This window comes from Neoarius graeffei, chromosome 11 (assembly GCF_027579695.1).
Source record: "Neoarius graeffei isolate fNeoGra1 chromosome 11, fNeoGra1.pri, whole genome shotgun sequence".
In the NCBI taxonomy this organism is placed as follows: Eukaryota; Metazoa; Chordata; class Actinopteri; order Siluriformes; family Ariidae; genus Neoarius; species Neoarius graeffei.
In genome coordinates, this window is record NC_083579.1 from 59,293,374 (window position 1) to 59,310,047 (window position 16,674).

A 16,674-nucleotide genomic window follows, 5' to 3' on the forward strand; every position below is an offset into this window, starting at 1 on the left:
GGCTAGCATTAAAGCGACCGCCTTTCAGATTGTTCAGGTTTAGATTACAAAAATAATTTTCCCTGACACCCAATTATTTTTGTTTAGTGGACTGAAAGCTACTGAATTTGAATCACAGACTTCCAATTTTATTATTATTATTATTTTTAATAGAACAATTAATGAATTTAGGGCCATGTGGCCCTAAATTCTCCACTATTTTTTCTTGCTTCACCATGACCCAGTTTAAAATACTACATCATGCATCACGTGGTGGGCTTTCCCCGTTCGCGCAAGGCATTGTGGGATACAAATTTGAAACAGGAGAGAAAAATGGAGGACGTGAATGAAGCATGAAAGACCGACTACAGTAACGGAAAGTGAGAAGAAAAGAGGTTATGTTGCGAAGGAAAGGAAACGCAAGACCAAACTAATAAATATCGGCGGTCAGCGAGCACCTCGGTGTGATCAGCTCTTCGTTTAGCGACAGAATGATGGAACTGTCAGTGCACGGTCAAGGTAAACCTGTAGATGGCAGTAATGCAACAGTGAATGTCAGCTGCTGTAAAACCCAAAAGAAGAAGAAGGTAAACCTGCGCATACGGACTTCCTCTGTTTGCTTGACTGCGTGAAGCAAGTGATTTCATGCACATTATTTGCTAGGGAATCCCCTCAAATTAAATAACTTCTCAGCCACAGAATGGCCGGGGTTTTTTTTTTTTTTTTAGGTATTACAGAAATAAACAAATCACAATGACCAAATTTCAGAGGGAACTAAATTTCACAGATTTTATGAAATCAAAAGGTCATCCAGCTTTAAGGTGAAAATGATGACATTTATGACTATGATGTTTAAATGTTGTTAGAATTTTTTTTGCCTGGCTGGCTTATTTTAAGCATATGGCTAACATTAGCAGTGAAGATAAGTTAATGAATATGACTTAAAAAATCCTGTCAGAAATCCTGTCCGGCTAGCTCATGGTATCTAGTTAATAGCATTAGCAATGACGTTTCTGAACATTTATGAATGTGATTCCTCACATGTCCTGTCAGATTAGCTTATATTAATGCTGGCTAGGCTGGCCTGCATCTTCCCCTTTTAGCAAGCAAGCTGCATGAACCGTTTCTTTTTAATTAATCATTCATCTGAATCATCTGAAGTCCGTCCATCTGAATCAAACTTTGCGTCCTGTCTATGCAATATTAGTGTTATTGGTTTAATAATTATAGTACAATTCCTACAATAGCAGTTTAAAATCTTCTTGAAAAAATCTCAGGTACGTGCACTAAACCCTGACGAGTGAAACTGAAATGAGTCACACTGAGTCAACAATGCCATCAGTGAAAACTGACATAGGCTACGTTTACATTAGACCGTATCTGTCTCGTTTTCTTCGCGGATGCACTGTCCGTTTACATTAAACCGCCTGGAAACGCCGGGAAACGGGAATCCGCCAGCGTCCACGTATTCAATCCAGATCGTGTCAGCTCCGGTGCTGTGTAAACATTCAGAATACGCGGATACGCTGTGCTGAGCTCTAGCTGGCGTCTCATTGGACAACGTCACTGTGACATCCACCTTCCTGATTCGCTGGCGTTGGTCATGTGACGCGACTGCTGAAAAACGGCGCGGACTTCCGCCTTGTATCACCTTTCATTAAAGAGTATAAAAGTATGAAAATACTGCAAATACTGATGCAAATACTGCCCATTGTGTAGTTATGATTGTCTTTAGGCTTGCCATCCTTCCACTTGCAAGTGGTAAGTGATATGCGCTGGGATCTCACACACAGCGGCTCAGTCCCGAATCACTGCTCGTGCACTTCACTCGCGCGCTCTGTGAGCTGCGCAGGGCCGGAGTGCGCACCCTCCAGAGGGCACTCGCTGTTCAGGGCGGAGTGATTTGAAGCGCAGGATGCCTGCAGAGCCGAGCGTATCCGTGTATTGGCGTTGCTGTGTGCACACTAATCGTGTATTGGCGTTGCTGTGTGCACACTAATCGTTTTAAAAACGTTAATCTGATGATCCGCTGATGCGGTCTAATGTAAACATGGGCTCACTCAGTGACTTGAACATCATTGTTTTCAGCCACAGTTAGCGAAAGGAACAAGAAACCTGAGAACCTACAAATGAACGTGCCAATTTCAAGACACATAACGGCTGTTATTGAACTATCCGACTAATCCCTTAACGAGTTTCTGCCATGCTTATCTTGAAATCTACTGAAGAACAAAATCAAGAGATCCCATAATCCACTGCAACATTAGGTTTAAGAGTTTGTTTAAAAATATGCCAGGCTATTAGGCTATAGTAGGTTTTGGCAATATTAAATATTCCCATAATTACAAACGTTATGATGTACTTTTTTGGTAAATGTTTAGTATTACAGATCTCATCTCATCTCATTATCTCTAGCCGCTTTATCCTGTTCTACAGGGTCGTAGGCAAGCTGGAGCCTATCCCAGCTGACTATGGGCGAAAGGTGGGGTACACCCTGGACAAGTCGCCAGGTCATCACAGGGCTGACACATAGACACAGACAACCATTCACACTCACATTCACACCTACGGTCAATTTAGAGTCACCAGTTAACCTAACCTGCATGTCTTTGGACTGTGGGGGAAACCGGAGCACCCGGAGGAAACCCACGCGGACGCGGGGAGAACATGCAAACTCCACACAGAAAGGCCCTCGCCAGCCACGGGGCTCGAACCCGGACGTTCTTGCTGTGAGGCGACAGCGCTAACCACTACACCACCGTGCCGCCCAGTATTACAGATGCCTTAGAAAATTATTATAGAAATCCCATAAAAATGGTGGATACTATCTGTGAATACAAGTCAGTTGTGTATATTGCGCAAGCTTAAACATCCTTTATGTGGCACAATTTGGATGTGAAATATCTCCCTGGGTGAAATTATTTCTGTGAAATCAGACATTTGATTCATTGAAGCATATTATTTAAAATATTTTGTTAAGTAAATTGAATTTAATTTCCCCTCACTAATACATATGACTTCTTTTTAATGTATCTGCCACTAGGCCATGGAGGCATGGTGCTTTCAGGTTGTCTGTGTGTCCATCCACCTGTGTGTCCATCCAAAATATTTGTTACCGTAATATGTCAAGAACAAGTGGTTGAATAGTTGTAGGGTTTACACTCACTGTCCGTTTTATTAGAAACACCTGTCCTGCTGCACATTCATGCAGTTATCTAATCAGCCAATCACGTGGCAGCAGCACAATACAAAAAAATCGTGCAGATACAGGTCAAGAGCTTCATGTAATGTTCACATCAAACATCAAAATGAAGAAAAAGTGTAATCTCTGTGAATTTGATCTTGGCATGGATGTTGATGGCAAATAGGCTGGTTTGAGGTTTTCTATAAACGCTGATCTCCTGGGGTTTTCATATGCAACAATCTCTAGAGTTTACACAGAATGATCAGATCAGATCAGACAAACCTTTATTTATCCCCGAAGGGCAATTAGAAGGGCGAAGAGCGGTACATTAAAAAAAAAAAAAAAGAGCAAGAAAATAAAATCACAAAAAGAATAAAATCACAAAAATGGGTGGGCAAAAAAAAAAAAGTGTATTATGTACAATGTACAATGGCAGGCCTGCTGCTGGTAACAAAGTAAAAAAAAAGGCAGCAGATAAAATATGGCAAATAAATAAAATGAAGCGTGGATAAAATTAAAATGACAATATGATTAGAGTGACATTGTAGTTAAAGTGACAAGGTGATATTGTGATATTGTAATATTGTAGTTAAAGTGACAAGATGATATTGTAATATTGCACATCAGGACATATGATATTGCACTAGAGTATTGTACAGAAGACTTAAGTTATTGTAACTGTCTTGGGGCCAAAAATAAAAAAACAACCACTGAGTGAGCAATAGTTCTGTGGGTGGAAACACCATGTTGATCAGAAAGGGCGGAGGAAAATGGCCAGATTGATTCAAGTTGCCAGGAATGATGTACAGTCAGGTCTATAAGTATTTGGACAGTTAGACAATTTTTGTAATGTTGCCTTTGTGCACCACCACACTGGATTTGAAAATAAGCAATAAAGATGGGATTAAGGTGTAGACTTTCAGCTTTAATTCAAGGGATTTACTAGAAATATTGCATTAACTATTTAGGAATTAGGGCTTTCTTTTTTTTTACATAGCCCTTCCATTTTCACAGGCTCGAAGGAAATTGGAAAATTGACTGATAAGCCGCTTCATGGCCAGGTGTGGCCTGTTTGCTTGTTATTTCATGACAGATTAAGGAGATAAAAGGTCTGGAGTGGATTTCAAGTGTTGAATTTGCATATGGAAAGTTGTTCTTGAAAAGTCATGTGGTTCAAAGAGGGGTCAATGCAAGTGAAGGAGGCAATTATTAATCGAGGGGACCTATCAGAGAGATGGCAGAAATGTAAGGAGTGGCCAAATCAACGGTTTGATACATTCTTAAAAAGAAGGAATGCACTGGTGAGTTCAGCAACACCAAAAGATCTGCAAGGACACAAAAGACGGCTTAAAGGAACAGTCCACCGTACTTCCATAATGAAATATGCTCTTATCTGAATTGAGACGAGCTGCTCCGTACCTCTCCGAGCTTTGCGCGACCTCCCAGTCAGTCAGACGCGCTGTCACTCCTGTTAGCAATGTAGCTAGGCTCAGTATGGCCAATGGTATTTTTTGGGGCTGTAGTTAGATGCGACCAAACTCTTCCGCGTTTTTCCTGTTTACATAGGTTTATATGACCAGTGATATGAAACAAGTTCAGTTAAAAAAATTGAAACGTAGCGATTTTCTATGCTATGGAAAGTCCGCACTATAATGACAGGCATACTAACACCTTCTGCGCGCTTCGGCAGCGCATTGATACGGAGCTCAGATATCAATGCGCTGCCGAAGTGCGCAGAAGGTGTTAGTACGCCTGTCATTATAGTGCAGACTTTCCATAGCATAGAAAATCGCTACGTTTCAATTTGTGTAACTGAACTTGTTTCATGTCACTGGTCATATAAACCTATGTAAACAGGAAAAACGCGGAAGAGTTTGGTCGCATCTAACTACAGCCCCAAAAAATACCATTGGCCATACTGAGCCTAGCTACATTGCTAACAGGAGTGACAGCGCGTCTGACTGCGTCTGACTGACTGGGAGGTCGCGCAAAGCTCGGACAGGTACGGAGCAGCTCGTCTCAATTCAGATAAGAGCATATTTCATTATGGAAGTACGGTGGACTGTTCCTTTAAAGTGGATGACTGCAAAATTCTTTCCTTGGTGAAGAAAAACCCTTCCCAACATCTTGCCAAGTCAAGAACACTCCCTAGGAGGCCGGTGTATCATTGTCCAAGTCTCCAATTAAGAGATGCCTTCATGAATGTAAATACAGAGGATTTACCTCCAGATGCAAACCACTGGTAACACTCAAGCAAAGAAAGGCAGTTTAGACTTTTGCTAGAAAACCTTCCCAGTTCTGGGACAAGATTCTTTGAACAAATGAACCTAAGATTAACTTGTACCAGAATGATGGGAAGAGGAGAGTATGGAGAAGGAAAGGAAAGGAGTATGATCCAAATAATACCAACATCATTTGTCAAGCATGGTGGACATGAGTATGTATGGCTGCCAATGGAAGTGGGTTACTGATGTTTACTGATGATGTGACCACTGATAGAAGTAACAGGATGAATTCTGAAGCATACAGAGCTATACTTTCTGCTCAGATTCAGTCAACAAAAGCATGTTTTTCACTTACTGAAGACAAAACTGAAGGCAGAAAGACCCACAAATGAGCAATAACTGAAGGTGGTTGCAATAAAGGCCTGGCAAAGCATCTCAAGGGAGGAAACTCAGCCTTTGGTGTTGTCCATGGGTTCCAGACTTCAGGCAGTCATTGACTGCAAAGGATTTGCTTCCAAGTATTAAAAATGGTGCTTATATTTGTACATAAATAATATAAATGATGCTTATAAGGTTCCTGTTGTAATGATTGGATAACTGCATAAATGGGTAGCTTTACATGTATTCCTTATAAAGTGGATGGTGAGTGTACAGTATATGCAAATATCACTGTAACAAACAGATAAAATGATCAAATTTTGGAATTGATCCCAACAGGGTCAAGGTCACAGCAAGTGTTTTTTTTTTCTTCAATAGCTTTCTTCTTGTTTGCAGTATATTTTAAGGATATTTGAGACATACAAATTAGCAGCAAGAAAGACTAGACTTGTTGGCAGCTGAAGCATCCCTGTCAATGCCATTCCACATGTTTCTTACGTATGTGACCAAGTTTAGAACAGGATCACAACATTATTCTTAGTCATGCTGAAATGTAAACACAGAAATGACATAGCAGGTCATATCTGCATCTTAGACTGCAAGTTGCTAGTATGGATACACTGTGGGAGAATAGGAGTTCATCCAAGACTATCTTGGATAGTTTACCTGTTCTTCAAGCATCACTGTTACGTCACACACACACCCCCACACACACCCCCAGTTTAAGACATGAAGCCTGTGTACAAATATTCAGGTATTTCACCTGTCACACTAATGCTGCCATGTTTGGCTGCCAATGCTGCCAAAAAATATCCAGTGTCACCCAGAAGAGGATGGTTTCCCTTTTGAGTCTGGTTTCTCTCGAGGTTTTATTCTTTTTTCCTTTCCACATCTGACTTGCTCATTAGGCATAAATTTAAAATTTTTTTATTTAAATTTTATATCCATCTTTCTGTAAAAGCTGCTTTCTGAGAGTGTCCATTGTTAAAAGTGCAATACGAATAAAATTTCCTTGAACTGAATGTTCAGTTGTTGGAATTTCCATGGAAGATATGTATCGTAGGTTTACAAATTTACCTCACAATTTTGCCTCAGCTAAAGCTTCCTTCTTGGTTATAAGACTCAGCACTTGTATGTCGTACTTCTTACTTGACAAAATGAAGGAAAGGAGAGATTCAGGACAGTTCTTTGACTGAAGTTCATCTCATCTCATTATCTCTAGCCGCTTTATCCTTCTACAGGGTCGCAGGCAAGCTGGAGCCTATCCCAGCTGACTACGGGCGAAAGGCGGGGTACACCCTGGACAAGTCGCCAGGGCATCACAGGGCTGACACATAGACACAGACAACCATTCACACCTACGGTCAATTTAGAGTCACCAGTTAACCTAACCTGCATGTCTTTGGACTGTGGGGGAAACCGGAGCACCCGGAGGAAACCCACGTGGACACGGGGAGAACATGCAAACTCCGCACAGAAAGGCCCTCGCCGGCCCCGGGGCTCGAACCCAGGACCTTCTTGCTGTGAGGCGACAGCGCTAACCACTACACCACCGTGCCGCCTTGACTGAAGTTGTTTTCTGAAAAATGTATTTAGACCAGCAGTTTGTCCAGAAGTTGAGCATTTCTGAAGTGTCAACGTGGAAAAGCTGTGGCAATGGCGACTGCACTGTAACACACACTTCTTCCCCCGCCCTAGAATTTAATTAGAGGACTTGTATAGAAGAAATGAAAAGAGGTGACATTCCTCATTAGAATTCTTTTCAGGGTGGTTATAGACTTTGCCTTCCAAATGTTCCCATTTTCATTGTGTTGTACTGATGATAATTTAAGTATTAGGGGAAAATCCATTTATAAATTAAACAAAATGACTTGATATCCATCAGTCCCTTAGTTCATCAAGCTGTTCAAACAGGAGGGAGATTGGCTGTTCGGCCCGGGTCTTCCGAGAGCCTCAGTAATTAGATATGCCAAGGATTTATTCTTTGCTGATTGGGGCTTTAAATTAATTGAAGTTCCACATTTGTGGCTTTGTCCTTTTCTGTGCTTTTTTTGTCATCAGATATTACCCACACTGTGTGTGTGTGTGTGTGTGTGTGTGTGTAGAAAGGCTTCACAGTCCTCATTCCTTGGCAGCAGTGAGAGAGAAGGTCTTTAATGGAGGGGGGTTGTGACATTAAGATTTATTTGTGTACCCAGAGACTCATCCAACAATTCCGCATCTCACAATCCCTCCATCTCTGTCTGTTTCTCGGAACGAATCCCGGAATAAGAAGTATGTAATGCGGACCTGAGCAGCTGTTTTGTGAATACGGTCGTGCTTTTGTCTCCTCCTCCCTTTCACTCTGCTCATGATGTCACTCTTCCCTTTGCAATGTCACCTTTCCTTGTGTTGTACCTGCGAGGTAAATTGTGTTATCAACAGTCTTGTTTAAATGTCTGGCACTGCAGAGACACCGGTACCGTACATCCCCCTCAACCCCACCCACTGGTTCCATCTTCTCTCTCAAGGGAACATCATGTGTAATAAAGTTGTAAATATTAAATATAACTGTATTTTTTTTTTGAAGATGCTAATCTCAGTGTTTGTCAACAAGAGCCCTTTGATGAGGATGAAAGGCAGCGCTGTTTGTGTGTAAATCCATTAATAAAAGAGAATGCTGCCAGTATTATTTGCAGTAAGATGATTTCAGGGATACCAGCCAGATCCTGTGACATCATGTCCAAATTAACTCAGCATAAAGACAGTTTCATAGTTTGTAAATTTTATGTCAAATAAAATATTAATCCGTTTAAATCCAGACTAATTAATTGGATGTGTGTATTAAAGCATATTATAACAAATGAACAAACTTCACTGGAAATCACCCACAGTGTCTGTTTGTGTGATTTTAGGGTATGGCTTTGTTTTGTTTTTTTCCCCCTCAATATTTTACTTTGCCATTGACGGGCTCATGGGTCACAAAGGATGCGAACATATTGACTGGATCTGTAATGTAATTCTCTGTGTACTCCTTTTACATAGACTGCTTCTTAAATGATGAATATATTTGTTTTCTTTTAGTTTCCTTGCACGTAGTAGCACACAATGGTATTAAAATGGTAACTCTTAGAAAGATTTTTAAAAAAAAGAAAAGAAAAGGAGTTTCCCTTCTTAGACAAAATACCACAGAGCCAAATTGTCTTTCTTTCTTTGGAACTAAATCAATGTATTTTGTATCTCTGCATAATAATATTACCAATTTGAGCCAAATAAAGAACTTATGTAGACACTGTGTAGTTTACATTAAGCTAAAGCAACTCTAAATTGTCCTAAAATAAAAAAAAAAGTGTACAAATGAACCCCTGAAATACAGTAAAGCTAAATTTACTTCATAAATCTGTGAAAGTTTTCAGTCTTTGCAGATTACTAAATGATCCTGCAGTGTGTGCTAGATACAAATCCTCAACTTACTGCTACAACACACACACTAGTCATGGCTTTTCCCAGTCCTTTATGTGGTTATGAATTGGTGTGTGGAAGTGCTGTGTGTGTGACTGGAGGGTGGCGGTGTTGAGATGCAGCACTGCAGCAGGATCCTGAGGCTCCAGAGCAGGACCAGCCTTTGGTCAGGGTGATCCTTCCTCTCCCTCAGGCTCAGACCTTTGATTTGTGTGCATCCTCCTCTAGCTTCAAACAGGTGTCTGCTGCTGAGCGTGACATTTGAAATGCAAATAGAGCTCTTTTCCACCAGGCCCCCAAACCTGGGCCTGTCAAACCAGAGTAATACCCACATCTCCAACACACACACACACACACACAGAAGAATGGGATCATAAGGTTCATGAAGTGTACGGTATAACAGCTATGCTTCTTTTACTCCTAAAGTATGTGCTGTTTAAATGCCTTTAAATAAGCATCACAATGATCACAGTTATGATCGTAAAGGAGAACTTTACCTTGAATAACTTTCACATCAATATTTATAATTAATGTGACATTCAATTTATTCAATTTTAGTTTTATAAAGAACTCCTAAGTTGACGTTTTTGCTTTAAACTTTTTTCCTTAGCATGTTTGACTGTTCACTCTTGAACTATTTCCTATATTACAGACAGTGCCATTTGACTACCACCTGACAGTGATGTCCCCCAATAGTGGAGCCCTTGCTTCATCTCGACTGAAAGAGAAAGATGCAGTGGTGTATCTGTATCCTCTGCTCCAACAGATAAAACTCCAAAGCTTTCATACTAATACCACCGTCAGCTCCGTTGCACTTGTCCCCTTTTAGATTGCTAGCTGTCCAAGCCGAATCTCTGCCATCACGTAGCTCAACTGTGCCGTTTAACCACACTGCACTGTGGAACTTTGAATCCAACCATCATTTAATACAATGGAATAATAATATTAAAACTATGTAATACAATGGAGTTCTCATTAAGATGATATTGTGCTAAAAACCTATAGAGGGGCTAAAAAAACTAATTGTTATCATATGTTTGAAATTATTGAAAATTTGTCTTCTATTAAATACCACTGTAACTGCACTAGGGCGGCACGGTGGTGTAATGGTTCGCACTGTTGCCTCACAGCAAGAAGGTTCCGGGTTTGAGCCTCACACCCGGTGGGGGCCTTTCTGTGTGGAGTTTGCATGTTCTTCCTGTGTCAGAGTGCTCCAGCTTCCTAAAGACATGCTTAACTGGATACTCTAAATTTTCCAGAGGTGTGAATTTGTGTGTGAATGATTGAGAGGAGAAAACCTCTATAATAAACCAGTAGAAGGCAACAGGAAACCACTACTGTAATCCTTCCCTAGAAACTTTGATATGCCACTGTCTAAAGTTCTTCCCGCACCATGCCCTGGTCTTCCCAGGCAGTCTCCCATCCCACTTTACTAACCAGGCGCATTGGGTGGTGCCAATCTCCGTTTCCGTAGCCCTTGGCCTCTCACCTATACAGCTAGGGTTACAGTGGGAGGCTAGTCCTCTGGTAACCACAAGAGTCAAACTATTGCAGTGTATTGCAGCGTGTGATGGCAGTAGGTACCATTTTTATGATGGCTTTTGGTATGACCCGACCATGAGTAGAACTAGTTAGTAGAACTCGCGATCTTCCGATCAAGAGGCGGACATGCTAACCACTAGGCCAACTCACGGTGACATGCCACTGTAATGTAGTGATAGAGTAACTGCACTAGCAATGTCTCCCTATGATGTAAACTTGGCACACAACAGGAATAACAAGAATACAGAACCAACCAAGAGTTTGGTACCAGACTCACTAAGCACATCAGAAACATTTCACTACGGCGTGTGTCACCACAAAATGAATCCAGTGTAGCAGAAGTTCATTCTGAGATATAGCGAATTGAATTGTGTCAAAAAATAACCTGCGTTTCATTTTTCTAATTTTGCCATAAATACATTCCTTAATTTATCATGTATCCATCATCAAAATATTACACTGTAAAGCCACCTATAAATGTGATTTTGTAGGCCAAATAAATGTACGCTGTGCATTAATTTCACTTTACACATCACACAGTTTGCAGCGGATTTTGATCAGATTGGATTTCATTCTTTGTCATAAAAATGAAGTCACCAAAAAAGGTAACTTTGTAATTTCGTATAATATTTTTCTACAATTTAAATAAACTTTTGCAGTATTTTTAAACGTGCTTGAAGGATCCAGAGATCCTTCTTTTTTTTACAGTATGATAAAGCCAATGTAGAATTTTTGAGTAATAAAATCAATCCAGGTGGCACGGTGGTGTAGTGGTTAGCGCTGTCGCCTCACAGCAAGAAGGTCCGGGTTCGAGCCCCGTGGCCGGCAAGGGCCTTTCTGTGCGGAGTTTGCATGTTCTCCCCGTGGGTTTCCTCCGGGTGCTCCGGTTTCCCCCACAGTCCAAAGACATGCAAGTTAGGTTAACTGGTGACTCTAAATTGACCGTAGGTGTGAATGTGAGTGTGAATGGTTGTCTGTGTCTATGTGTCAGCCCTGTGATGACCTGGCGACTTGTCCAGGGTGTACCCCGCCTCTCGCCCATAGTCAGCTGGGATAGGCTCCAGCTTGCCTGCGACCCTGTAGAACAGGATAAAGCGGCTAGAGATAATGAGAGAGAGAGAGATGAAAATCAATCCAATTTTAAAATCCAAGCCAATGCCCACAATAAAAGTTGACAGTGTCTGTTAAATGAAGCTGAAATTCACAGTGCCTTCTTGAACTCTTCTTGCACAAACTTCTTCAATTTCTCTCTGAAATGGATAACCTGAGATGACCGTGTGCTGGTGTCTAAAATAAAAAGAAGACAGAGAGTTGAGTGAGTTTGACCAGTCCGCATGTGGCCCTGTCAGACAGCAACAGTAAAGGTCGGTCCAGGGTCTCCGAGCTGGCTGGAGCGGGATGAGGGCGCTGTATAAAACAGTTCTCCCTGGTGATTCCCCTTCACACACTCCACAGTGAAGGTGTTAACCTCATATGCTTGGAGTGTCCTTGAGAAGTGGAGTCAGGGGTCAAAGGAGCCATTTGTACTCACACAGAATACAGATAATGGGATTAGTGCCCACCGAGAGCAGACATTATTCTGATCCACCTGTCAGTGAGACTGCTTATCATGGGCATACACATATTTTAAGATGTAGTCGTAGTAGAGAGGCTTCCCCTGTTCCAAGTTTGTATTTGTAGTGAGAAAGCTCTTTTGTTTTAGTACACAGAGCCACACACACACAAAAAAAAACTTTACAGTACACACTCAATTGTATGGTCAGGATAGAGTAGTCAGAGATGATCACATGATCTGAGCTGGAGCTTTAATTGAAATCTGAAGCCATGGAAGGTCTTCAGCTCAAACATATTGATTTCACTCAGGCTGACCCAGCCAGTGGGGTCACATTCTAACTCATCTGACATTTCTTCAATCCATCACACACTCAAGCAGACCCAGTGCCTCGGCCTGCTCCTAGCAGGGTGAGTGTGTGTGCGCGTGTGCGTGCATGGGCATGTGTGTCACTGCCAAGAAGAAGTCTGAAAGAGAAAGGTTTGTAAGAGTAACAGAAGCAACGCAAATTTGTTGTTCTTGTGATTTGTTCATGTGAAAGAATATCTGCTTCTTTTTATTCTCGCTCACGTCTCTCCTTTTGATTAAGAATGCAAATCTGATCCTTTTGTCCATCTGCCTTTCTGTCAGACAAGGAGTGTGTTCAATTAAATAAACATCAGTATGTGCTGGAATGGCCGCTCATCTCATCTCTAGCCCCCACCTGCTAAAATCAGCCGAGCATCCATCTCCTCTCAGCTTCCAAATGGAAATGCTAATGACGCTCCGCAAATGCAGGCCATTCTCCACAGCAAAATATACATTTGTTTACCGATATCATTTATTACAAGAGACATGACTGCTGCAAGGATTGGGGGATTTGATGCTGGATTCTTTGTCACTGGCATTTTGCATTCACAGATGGCCAAAGGGATTTCTGCTATTCTCAGAGCGGGGACAAGCTGCGAGCAAGCGGTAGTCGGAGCACTGCGCTGAGCCTGCCTCAGTTTTCTTTATTACTCAAGAGAATCCCTGAAGATGAGGCAGGAACATGGCTGTCCTCCAATCCAGACCAGTTGCTAGAAACCAGAATAGACATCAGGCATTTTCTTCGTTTTGTTTCATGTCTCAGTGCGCAGTTGCGAAAGTTTGCATCCCTATGGTTTCTAAGTAAAGAGAAAAATCATGTATGAAATAATAGTCAAGGCGGGCGGCACGGTGGTGTAGTGGTTAGCGCTGTCGCCTCACAGCAAGAAGGTCCGGGTTCGAGCCCCGTGGCCGGCGAGGGCCTTTCTGTGCGGAGTTTGCATGTTCTCCCCGTGTCCGCGTGGGTTTCCTCCGGGTGCTCCGGTTTCCCCCACAGTCCAAAGACATGCAGGTTAGGTTAACTGGTGACTCTAAATTGACCGTAGGTGTGAATGTGGGTGTGAATGGTTGTCTGTGTCTATGTGTCAGCCCTGTGATGACCTGGCGACTTGTCCAGGGTGTACCCCGCCTTTCGCCCGTAGTCAGCTGGGATAGGCTCCAGCTTGCCTGCGACCCTGTAGAAGGATAAAGCGGCTACAGATGATGAGATGAGATAATAGTCAAGGCAAGTTTATTTTTATAGCACTTTTAACAATAGACATTGTCGCAAAGCAGCTTTACAGAATTTTATTGACTTTAAACATGAGCTAATTTTATCCCTAATCTATTCCCAATGAGTAATCCTGTGGCGACAGTGGCAAGGAAAAACTCCCTCAGACAACATGAGGAAGAAATCTCGAGAGGAACCAGACTCAAAAGGGAACCCATCCTCATTTGAGTGATAACAGACAACTTGATTATAACATTATAATGTAATACAATATAACAGAATTGTCAGAAGTTCAAAATGAAATGTCGGTGTATCCTGAAATAAATCACAATCCAAAACATAGTGAACTTCAAGGAGATACGCAGAACCTTTATTTTTAAATAAATTTCTGAGTGGATAGTATCTCCATCCTTGACTCTTGTATGCTGCATAATTGGGAATTTAAAAAAATATATTTTTTGAGAGTTACAATCGACCACAAAGTTAGCATTCAAGCTCCCCCGCTGAGCCAGCCAGCCCTGAGTGGGTGGCGTCACAGCGGTAACCAGTGCTATAGACCAAAGCCAGACTCAGCAGGCGAGAGTGGTTGCAATTGCCTCTTCGTTTGGATTTATTGGAGAGTCTTCTGATTCCTCAGATAGTAATACATCGGACTGTGATAGTCCTGAAATGGGAGTGTGTGTACATGCTACTGCTATACACGTAGAACCGTATCAGTTCGAACCATCAGAAAGTGAATCCGATAGTAACATGTCAGCCATGGAGGCCCCCACCTTACGAGATAAAGCCAGAGAACAAAGCCGTCTAGAGAATTGGATGAAATTGAACTGACAGTCTCATGTGACTCTCATTAAAACAGGATAGGTGTTATAACTTATGCAACATATATGTACATGCAGGTATTTTCACTGATAAAATGTAAAAGGCTAATTAAATAATCAGATGAACTGAGACAATCACATTCTGAAGCAAATTAAATAATCTTATACCGGTAACTTACAGTGGTGCTTGAAAGTTTGTGAACCCTTTAGAATTTTCTATATTTCTGCATAAATATTATCTAAAACATCAGATTTTTACACAAGTTCTAAAAGTAGATAAAGAGAACCCAGTTAAATAAATGAGACAAAAATATTATACTTGGTCATTTATTTACTGAGGAAAATTATCCAATATTACATATCTGTGAGTGGCAAAAGTATGTGAACCTCTAGGATTAGCAGTTAATTTGAAGGTGAAATCAGAGTCAGGTGTTTTCAATCAGTGGGATGACAATCAGGTGTGAGTGGGCACCCTGTTTTATTTAAAGAACAGGGATCTATCAAAGTCTGATCTTCACAACATGTTTGTGAAGTGTATCATGGCATGAACAAAGGAGATTTCTGAGGACCCCAGACAAAGCGTTGTTGATGCTCATCAGGCTGGAAAAGGTTACAAAACCATCTCTAAAGAGTTTGGACTCCACCAATCCACAGTCAGACAGATTGTGTACAAATGGAGGAAATTCAAGACCATTGTTACCCTCCCCAGGAGTGGTGGACCAACAAAGATCACTCCAAGAGCAAGGCATGTAATAGTCGGCAAGGTCACAAAGGACCCCAGGGTAACTTCTAAGCAACTGAAGGCCTCTCTCACATTGGCTAATGTTAATGTTCATGAGTCCACCATCAGGAAAACACTGAACAACAATGGTGTGCATGGCAGGGTTGCAAGGAGAAGGCCACTGCTCTCCAAAAAGAACATTGCTGCTCATCTGCAGTTTGTTAAAGATCACGTGGACAAGCCAGAAGGCTATTGGAAAAATGTTTTGTGGACGGATAAGACCAAAAATAGAACTTTTTGGTTTAAATGAGAAGCGTCATGTTTGGAGAAAGGAAAACAATGCATGCCAGCATAAGAACCTTATCCCATCTGTGAAACATGGTGGTTGTAGTATCATGGTTTGGGCCTGTTTTGCTGTATCTGGGCCAGGACGGCTTGCCATCGTTGATGGAACAATGAATTCTGAATTATACCAGCAAATTCTAAAGGAAAATGTCAGAACATCTGTCCATGAACTGAATCTCAAGAGAAGGTGGGTCATGCAGCAAGACAACGACCCTAAGCACACAAGTTGTTCTACCAAAGAATGGTTAAAGAAGAATAAAGTTAATGTTTTGGAATGGCCAAGTCACAGTCCTGACCTTAATCCAATCAAAATGTTGTGGAAGGACCTGAAGCGAGCAGTTCATGTGAGGAAACCCACCAACATCCCAGAGTTGAAGCTGTTCTGTACGGGGGAATGGGCTAAAATTCCTCCAAGCCGGTGTGCAGGACTGATCAACAGTTACCAGAAACGTTTAGTTGCAGTTATTGCTGCACAAGGGGGTCACACCAGATACTGAAAGCAAAGGTTCACATACTTTTGCCACTTACAGATATGTAATATTGGATCATTTTCCTCAGTAAATAAATGACCAAGTATAATATTTTTTGTCTCATTTGTTTAACTGGGTTCTCTTTATCTACCTTTAGGACTTGTGTGAAAATCTGATGATGTTTTAGGTCATATTTATGCAGAAATATAGAAAATTCTAAAGGGCTCACAAACTTTCAAGCACCACTGTAAATACACAATACACAATTAATCTAAATGCAGGTAAACAACGAGTGTTGTTATTTTTGTTGTGATGTAATCAAATGAGAGTCGCATCTTACCTGTCTGTGTTCTCGCTTCTTGAAGGCCGAGCTTGTGGCCGATTGTTTTGAAACAATCTGACTTTCAGTTCTTCATTCATTCACTTCTTCCACATAAGGGCGAGATATTGCTGCTGAGACA

At 41.5% G+C, this 16,674-nt stretch overlaps 1 protein-coding gene across 2 annotated transcripts in view; it reads left to right on the forward strand.

Moving 5' to 3' along the window:
• Positions 1–16,674, forward strand: part of LOC132894488 (neuronal PAS domain-containing protein 3) — a 430,383-nt gene that overhangs the window by 373,152 nt on the left and 40,557 nt on the right. The gene's annotated exons all lie outside the window — the stretch shown is intronic.